General features: G+C 38.3%; 1 long non-coding RNA gene across 1 annotated transcript; it reads right to left on the bottom strand.

The window, feature by feature from the left end:
• Positions 1–5,265: 5,265 nt before the first annotated feature.
• Positions 5,266–8,409, bottom strand: LOC121077709. Its single transcript, XR_005824264.1, has 3 exons — positions 7,867–8,409; positions 5,525–5,629; positions 5,266–5,446 (listed from the first exon to the last, which is right to left on the bottom strand). It is a non-coding gene; the product is annotated as an uncharacterized LOC121077709 (long non-coding RNA).
• Between the last annotated feature and the right edge of the window lie 1,624 nt (positions 8,410–10,033).

The following is a 10,033-nucleotide window of genomic DNA, read 5'->3' as shown; positions in this document are numbered from 1 at the left end:
AGGATCCCATTAAATTCTTCAAAGGCTGCCACAGCGCTCTACAGTTTCCAGTTTGAAGCAGCTGTGCTTCAGATCACTCAAAGACACAGTACTGTATCTAAGAAGCTATAAGGCTTGTGGTTATACTTGGATTCTCCAGAATTCTAGCTAAGAATTTACTGAAATCAGGAAGGATAAGGAATTTATAAATTATTAGCTCGTGTCTTGCTGTTGTCAGACAGTCAAGTTTCTAATAGGTATTGTTAGATGGATCTCTACCTCTCAGGTTCACAGAAGGTTGCTGTACTTCAAACTGAACAATGTTTCTGTCTGGCTTGGCTGTCATTCTGTTTCTTCATAATCTTTAACAAATCCCTGATTACCTATGATATTACCATCTCTCGTCAAGAAAGGGCTCCTTTTATAGTTAGAATCTCCTCATAAAACTAATCCCCAGAAGAAACAGTAGTTTCCCTCTATATTCTAGATTCCAGTGGTAAGTTAAGGAGGTAAAAACTGGTCTGCAAAGCAAAACATATTCAGGCAAATTATCTGCGGTATTATTTCACAGTGTGGCCACTTTTGATGACCTACCATATACTTGTGTCTCCTTTAAAAGAATATTCCGTTGACATTGCCAACAGTGGCTCATTAAGGTAAGAGGAGATTAATTTCATTTAAAATGAAATTGTTATGAAACCTCAAGGTGAGCTTTATAAAGACAGTATTGTCAGTACGTCCTGGGAAGATGACTGTATCTGCTTTACTTGATGGGAAATAAAAAAATAGAGAAGTCTCTCCTCAGACTTAACACAGTGTATTTGGCTTCCTGAATTTTAAGCAAACCCATATTGCAAGAAAAAATGCAGGCAGCAACTGGAACAGAATCAGTGACTTAGCTAAATCACATAGAGCAGTATCTCTTTCATGTTAGAGCAAAACAATATTAGTGCTTGTGTCATAATAAATTGCTGCTTAATAAAGGCAGAAATAACTCACCTCTTTTCAGCTAATTCCTGTTCAGCTTCCCCAGGTATAAAACACTTATTAAAGAAAGTTTAGCAGCTGTACTGTTCTCTGAGGCATGAAAAATCTTGATTAAGGTCTCTATACTGGAGTCAATGAAGCTTGAACCTTGATATACTGGGATACATGGAAGGGACAACCTAGCGTTCTGCTCCACAGTGCCCTGCTGGCTAGTCCTCAGAGGACTGTTTGTTTTGGGCTCTGAAAAGCAGTTTGCCAGACCTCCTGCCTATGAGATAGGCATCATTTTATGTCTGCCTATCTATCTGCAAGGATAAGAGCAGCAAACAAAAAGCTGTGGCCATGGAGGAAAAAGACAGGATAGTTTAAGCAGCATTTGAGGCTGGCATTCCTTCTTTGGACAAAGAAGAGGGTGGATGTTTGGGGGGAAAAATCACCTCAATTTTTTTATACTAAGATGTTGGATTTGAGGAAGACCTTTTAGCTGTCCATTATAGTTGTCATAACTATGTGCCTCAAACTATAATGTAAGCCACCACCTGAACTATACTTGAATATGACTGGATTAAAAGTGTTAATGATAGGTAATTAGTGACTGATGCAAGTTGGTTGTGTCAATGATTCAAGTTCTCTGAAAGAAACTGGTGAAAATCTTAATAAATTATCCTACATTGTTAGCTCTTTGATCTGTGTAACAGGGCAAAGTTTAGACTACATAATTTTTGAGATGGTTTCGTCTCAAGATGAAACATGTTGAGAGAGTGTTTCTTCAGCTGTCATGGTGTTAGTGACTTGAATGACTTTTCCAGGGAGCTGCAAGGAAGTAGTTCAGATACATGAAGTTCCTGATGCTGACTGTCTTCAGCAGTGCTCTTGAGATCTCTATTTTCCTGGGGCTGAAGCCTCTCCATTTGTCTGGGTGGAGGAACATAAGGCTGAGGAAGGAAGATCTGACAGATGCTCTTATAATTATTCTTTCCATTTGATTTTTGCTTTTATATGTTTCTGCAAAGAAACATAGATATAACGAGGTTTGAATAGCATTATGCATCCAAGAGGCATAAAACATACCACAGAGATGGAGTGTTAGCTGCTACACGTACAAGGGTATTTCAGTCACAGGATTAACTGAGTTTTGATTCCTGCATTCTTTTAATGTTTTCCCTGTATTCCTGGGTATGTTCTACAGGACTTTCATCTAGATCTGAAAAGTGGGGGAAAAGCTTTATGTAGTGTTTGTTTTTTGCATTTGCTCAGTTTTGTTTGTCAGCCCGTGAAGCAAATGAAAGATACTTAATTGCTTTTTCATTTGTTTTCACTGATTATGAAATGTAAGATTAAAAAAATAATAATAATAATCCAGATTTCCCTGGAAGAGATTTCATCTGTGCTGTAAACCTGGAGCCCCTTTTTGTAACTCCTACTCATCGGCTGCTATTGCAAAATACCTTAGCAAGGAAGGAAAGGATAGCAGGTGGAACGAGGCCACCTGAGCAAAACAGTGATTGGGAGATTATGGTTATAGAATCCAGAATCGTGAAAAAAAAAACAAAAAGCATTTTTTATGATTAATGAAGATTAGTTAATGAGTAACTAGCAAAGAACAGTTCACACCTCTGCACTGTGGTTATTTAGATGTAATTGGCTTTACTGAGATCACATGGCTATTGTATTTTATTTGTATAACCTTGTCTGATTTACTAAAAATCACTGGGGTGTTTTTACAAGTTTTTTTTTTTTTTATTATTATTATTAAAGCAGAGAGGCTGACTCATTGTTCTTAATTCATCTGTATACAGACAGTCTCTGATATGCTTGCCACCATCCATATTTAGGGAAATATCCAGAAACAGTGAGACTACGTACTTCTGTGAGTGTAAATGGCAGCAAATTCAGGCCTTTAGTCTGATCATCATCTTTTCCGTTCTGTCTTCTTTCCATGTAGTTTGCTGTTGTTTTTTGCTATACCAGTTGTTTAATGTCTTGCAAAATCATTGGAATTGAAACATTTACACTGAAAAGTACTGCAACACTATTGCTCCCATATAGACAGGTAGTAATATTAAATATACTTGGTAATAGGTAGATACAATTGGAAATACATGCCACTGTGTTGAAGTGCTCTGTTATGAAGTAATTCACATCCTCTCTGGATAAAAGTTTTTTTCTGAAAGACTATAAAGTTTTAGAAGAACCTCGTATCACCTTTTTTATAGTCACCAATATATGAGGGTGTGTTTTTCCAGGGATGTATCCAGAAAATGTAAATGGAAAACCGAAAGATAATAGTTTGCACTAAAAAAAGCAGCTGTAAAAAGCAGTAGCTTCTTATTTGACACTTCTTTTTCTTCAGTGTCAACAATTCATATCTATTTAGGTGAGAAAAACAAGTTATTACTTCAGAAAATGTTATTCAAAGATGCAGTGCTTGGAGGTGAGCTGGACTTAGTGTTTACCTATTTATCACGTACTTTTCAGCTCCATTCTGAACTTCATGGTCTTTGCAGATATCTGACAAACAGAAATAAAAATTTAAAACTCAAATTACCTAAGGGGCTATGGCAATAGTATAGTAACATTGTGAGAATCAGCAAAATACTAATGTCACAACTTCAAATATTGAAAAATACAATATAACTATAGAGAAAGATAAATGCCATGATTTTGAACTTCTTGCTTAAGGCACTTGGTGATTGATTTTCCAACTATAAGACTCATAAAGCATGTCAAATTGTGCATCAAAATTCTTTATGTGGGCAGAATAATCAAATATTTTTAAGTTTTACTACTTAGAGGTACACTAATATTCACTAGTACCAGGGAAAATAGATTTACCTGCTTTAGACAAGCAAATTGAAACTACAGCAGGCATAGTGATGTAATTGCATTAGGGCTTTGCAATGTTTTTGTTAGTCTAAGATCTAATTCACTGACCCTTTTCCACAGGCATATTAAAGCTTTTTTTTAGGTTACAAACTGGGAACAGAATAGTAGAATTTTTGTGACCTCATATGAAGGAATTTCTTTGGTAAAAATCCATCTGGAATAGTTTGCTTTCAGTGGGAAATGCCACAAAATTAGTTTTAAAATTGTTAAGGGATTGCTTTCTAATCACTCAACTATTGTCCTGTGCTAGAGACTGTAAGAACTAAAAAACAAAGAGATTTGGTATTCTATCATTTGTATTCATCTGGTATATTTTGTTTGCAACCATACAGATCTTAACTCATTCATATAGAAAGAAGAAAAAAATATATATATAATTACTAGTATTCTAACAGCCGCAGCTGTTACTGTCTTTAATTTAATAAATACTGTTGACAATAAACTTACACCCTTTGGGTGAGCCTGCAGGATGGAGAAAAGGTGAAAGATATAACGGGAAGGATAATGAATGTAGAGACTGCACACAAATTCATGTTAACACCCATCCAAGCTGGACTAGTCCAGTTCTCCCTAGAAAACTCCTGTTTCAGGTTGGAGAATGCAGTATTCACTGGAGAGATACCAATTTAGTTACCAGGCACAATTACCATGTCCTGAAGAATTTCCCATATATCAGGAAATCTGTTGCCAGGATGTCTAAAATGAGAAACTGAAATATGTCCTCACTCTAAGTGCTGCAGGAACTGCAGGGTGCCTGTTAGCACTGTTCTGTTTTGGTGACATCCCACCATGGTTTTCCAGCCCGTACTATTCTCTGCTACTGTATTCACCTGCGGGCAAAGGAGGATATGCAAACAAAACTAGATATAGCTAAGCGACCTGTTCCCAAATACAGCAGAGTAAAATGAATTTACCTGGTGTATTTATAACTTGTACTGAATTGATTACAGAGACAAATGGACACATGTACATTTCTCCTTGGGCTGATTTAACCAAAGAATTCAGAAGCTAGGCTTAGAGGAAAAAGTAATGCTTAATTAATTAGGGCATATAAAGTATTCTGTAAAGTATGCTGTATTACAGTGTTTTCCATGGCAATTTTTTCTCTGTAGACGAGTATATGCAGACCACCCCTGGGGACAACTTGTCATCTCTTTTGTTATACTCAGCTCTTAGAATAATTTTCCATAATTCTGAACCACAAATGATTTGGTCATCAGAGGGGTAGATGCTCCTGTGTAACCAAGAGTATACAATAGGAGTGGCACAAGGATGATCACATTTTTTGTTGGTGCCTCCACTGAGTTAAACAGATCAACCTCAGGGATTATTTTTTTCTCCAATCCAGAAGATGAAGAAGCTATATATGAATAAAGATAGTTTTTATTTATTTTATTTATTTATTTTTATCAGTAAAATATTTTTGAAGTAGCTTGTACTTTAAGGCTCATTTGGTCTTGGATTGCTACCTCCACAGCTGTATGAACTGCACTTCTCTGATTCACCTTCCTTCCTCAGAATCAGGTTGAAGCTTTATATGGGAGGATGAGAGAATACGGAGGTAATGATTGTCATCTACAGTGGTGCAGCTTTGCTGAAGAGAACAAACCATATTTGTTAACAGTTTAAGACCTGTTAGCCCATCTAAATAGTGCCACTCTTGCCATCCTACCTTCTGGACGGGTCCTCACAGGCAGGGTCCTGTAACTGCTGCATGGCACAAGGTAGCGGAAAGGTAATGAATCCAAGTGTTTGGAGCTGTAGGTGCAGTCTTGAGCTGTAAGGTATTTCTATCAGAGCAGCATGTGCAGGATTGCTTATTCTCAAAGAGAAAGTTACCCCCCGATAGCCACTAATAATATAACCCCTAAATTAGTAGTGGGGAAAAGAAAAGGCCTGCTTAAGGGCTGATTAGATCACTGGTAGCTTGTGCACTTACACACACCCCTTGTTACCCTATAATAAGATGAGCAAATATTTGTGCTAGCGGCCACAAATTTATGAAGAGTATATACAGCATATGCACCTGGAATTCCCTAATGCCTTACAGGCATTCAGCGCATACTGTTTACATTAGTGCTATGATACAGCTATGAATGACAGGAATCGGTAGTGTTGCTGTTCTTACTACTGTTCTGTGAAAGCCAGCAACCGGATCAAGGCTGCATTCTTATTTCTTAAAAGCATGCAAGCACCTGTCACATATTTCTTGTACTTATTGCCACAAGTTGAATTTCGAATCAGAAGCCAAATGGATGGTTTCAGATCTTACTTCAATCCACACTTAAGCATCTAATCTCACAGCAGAAATATACTGTAGCAAAAAAATCCCCATGCTCCAGGGTATTCTACATTATGTACAGGGTTAACAGGAAAGAGCAGGCCTGATTACTTGTAGTACAGGAGTTGCAGAGCAGCAGAAATATTGTTTTCTTTCAATGATTAATGTGCTCAATAAAAGTGTAGCATCTGCTGCCAGTTTTCATTAACAAATAAATGAAAAACAAACCCGCGTGGTAGGCAGTGTGTCTGGGGACAGCTTAAACAGGACTGAGCTGCTTTAGATTTCAGCTATTTTCTTTAGGACAACAGTGTGGAGCACTTTCTTGTTTACAGGATAAACACAAGGGATTGAAGCGATCTGTGTTAGCACACAGGAGTGGTTGCCAACCCATAACATTGTGCAGAATGCAAAAATTCCACAGCTTGCTCCCCTGGGAGTCATAGGCTATAATCTTCTTGCATGTCGGTTTCAGTGTAAATAACAGTTAAATCATCAGAACAGACAAGTTGCCAGTAAAACTTTGAAGAAAATTATTAGTTAGTTCATTTTCCTTCCTTCATAATACAAGTTCGGCAAGCTCAGAGCTCAGTCCCTATATTGGTTCAGGGGAAATGTGGTATTCCACACCACATTACTACAGGCAATACACAAATGTCAGGCTGAAAATGTCTGCTTTTTTAGCTTCCTCACAACCGAGTAGAGACTCTGGAAAGCAATGCGTCACTTTATTTTTAGCCTTATTTCCTGTGGAAACGAGGTTTATTTGATCATGGTGTCTTTCTCTTCCACCTTTTATAACTTTTTAACCATATTGGTCAGTTCCACCTTCAGCAGGACAAGGAACTGTGTCTCAACACAGGGGAAGGTCGCAGTGCCTCCAGAGAGACATCACAGAACCCAACCTGCAGAGAACCCTTGTGCGGACATCATTCCCGTGGAAGTTTTGATCAACAGCTGCTGACTGAGGTCAGTTCGTGAAACTGTAAGAAGCTGATCTGTCTCAGCTCTGATATCGCTCAAATTGTCTTCCTTCTTGGAAGTTTGATGTCACTCAAGGGGATATCAGACTGGGCCTGGCTTTGCATCTATGCCAAGATCTAAACTGAATCAGTCTCAAGATTTGTAACAATTGGATTATTGCTTCCAGCATTTCCAGATAGTTTCAGGCTCCTTTTTAATGAAGTTGTGTTCTTTTAAACAAATACGCAGAGAATATTTCCTGCAATAATATACTTCAGACACATGGAAGGCTAACAATCTCCAGAGATAAGTGCTTGCATATTTGTAAACATATGACTTATTAATTCATAGAGAAAATACACCACAGAGTAGCAAAAATATTTCAGTACTACAAACAAAAGATGCATAACTGTCACAAACTGACAGTGATAGTAATAGGTAATAGAGCAATCCCTTGCAGCTTATGTGATGAGGAACAGCAGTGGCTTGGGAACTTAATGTATTTGTTCTAAAACCTAGTGAGTACTCTGAGCTTAATGGCAATTCAGAGAAACTAGCTGTACCTTCGACTGTACCTGTGATCTATGCTGAAACCAAGGAAACCTTCCCTATAAATGTTAGATAGGAGACCAATTCATCTGTATTGCTGTTCCCATAAAGTCAGCCTCTCCCAATTATTCTCTCTGCAAAGAGCAGTATGTCTCCAGATAGAACAGAATAAGCTAGATTTCACAAGGGCTAAGCTGACATGCATCAAAAAACATACTTACCAAATACTTAGGATTGGTTTTACAGTTTTCCAGCACAGGCCTTTAGTGCTTAGTACAAATTTGTTACTCATGTTACTTGTTTGGTCACATACTGAAGAGGATTTCATGTTACCGAGCACAGGATCTAGTCCTCAGACATGATGTAATGTATCATCAATATGCAAATGTGATTATTTGCTAATGAACAGACATCCCTCTATACTTCAATTGCATCACAGTTTTTGAACTTGTATTCTTTCTATGGTGATTATGTTCCCTGTCTAGCATGAGTCATCAGACTCCTCAGGTATGTACAGAGTGTGCTGTGCAGAATGATGCATAGAGCAGGTGTGGCGAAGGACAGGGCAGTTCAACTAAAAGGAAATTGAAATGTATTTTAAAAGAGAATGTACAAATACTTTAGTGTTTGATTTCCAGGGTGGTGATTAATTGTGAACTGAGATAAGAACATACAGGGCAAATAAGAGCAACAGCCGTTTGTTATATCATGTAGTAGATTCATCTCTGGTTTAAGCTGGCTTTTGGTGGTATGAACCAGAAAGCATGGACTCTGGCAGTGTAAAGAGAAGTGAAAGCCTGAATGACCCCTCTCTCGTGAATTCTTGGGGCTGGCAAGCTGGACATAGAGGCCACTGATCTCAGCAGACTGTGCTGGCTGAGATTTTCTGGTTCTCTGTGAGTCATTACAAACGCTACCCCTATCGGGTATGATGGTGAAAAATTAAAATGTGGCCTATCCACATGAAAGCACAAACTGTAACCATGCTAAAGCTGTTTCTACTCATTTACTTGTACTTGCTTGTGGTAGAGAACAAATCTTGGCTTGCATGTGCATTCTGAGTTCAGGCAATATGGAATGACTGGATTTAAATCGTGTACTCAAATGTTGGCAATGTGATTTGCAGGCTCAGGTGGTGCTGTGTGTCATCAGATTTTGTCCAGCTTACACCTGAGCTAGCTTAAAGAGCAAAAGAACTTTGGAGCTTTTACCTCTTTCCCTTGGATTTATGAAATCGTTGTACACATTGGTACAACTTGCAGTCCCAGCTAAAAGCAGTAAAATTTGCTATGTTCCAGGTCATAAATTGGGGTGAGATGGCAGCACTGTGTGATGAGGCTTGCACAATAACCACCCAGCTTATACCTGACTCAAGGCTTTGCTATTAATTCCTCACTTCCACAAACAAAATTCGCATCCTGTTCTTTTTCCACTCTCTGCTCTAAAAAGAATACCTCCTATTACCTGCCACAAACAGAAATCTCTTTCTAGACAGTATAAAATTCCTCAAGATGTAATGCAGTGAAGCAAGATCATCTCTGAAATGCGGTTATGCATTTCCCCATTACCCAGTGCCTCACACCACTGGAAAATGAAATGGGTTCCTGGCATGAGCATTTCTGCTGTTATCTAACTCTCACTGTATTTCATGTCAATTATTAACATCAGAATGATGATAGAAATCTTAACACATGTTACCAAACTTATTTTGCCCTGTGATCTTTGTTTTGCAGCCTACCTTTCTCCATCTCCCTTTCCAACGTGTTCTCACAGCCTGAGTGCTTGGGGCTAAGATATAATTTTCAGACTTTGGAGGACAGGGTGCAAATGCTGCTTGCTATCTTTTCCAGACGAAGATGTTGTTCATCATATATATCTTCTGTTTATGACTTAATTTTACCCAATTCTACTACAAGGATTTTAACAGAAGTTAGCAGACACCAGAAAATGACTAAGCTGAACCCTCAGATCAGAGCATATTTGGATATATTAAGGAAGAAACGTAGTGTCTACGTAAGTGCAAATTTTTTTTTCTCATTGGGTCAATTATGTAATGCTTTTCCAGTGAATTTAAGACCCAGTGATGCTCCTTTTCTTTTTCTGAAGGTAATAAATAATTTAGTGGAAAACCCACTAAATGCTAACAAAGTGAACACTCCAGTTATGTAAAGCTCAGGGTTAGGGCGAGGGATGTACGTTCCAGGCACTTGGAATGAAGCATGAATACAAGGTGCTGATTTTGCTCTGCTCTGCTCCCAGTGTGGGTTAGAGACAGTACAAGTTGACCATACAACACTTAGGGCTCTCCAGCTGAGATGGCTCGATGTGTATCCAGTCCCCAGAAAACTAATTGTGGTGCAGCATATGCATTGGGGATGGAGAAGAATG

This window comes from Cygnus olor, chromosome 14 (assembly GCF_009769625.2).
Source record: "Cygnus olor isolate bCygOlo1 chromosome 14, bCygOlo1.pri.v2, whole genome shotgun sequence".
Lineage (NCBI taxonomy): Eukaryota > Metazoa > Chordata > Aves > Anseriformes > Anatidae > Cygnus > Cygnus olor.
Note: the sequence above shows the minus strand (reverse complement) of the source record. Positions and strands in the feature narration are given on the sequence as shown.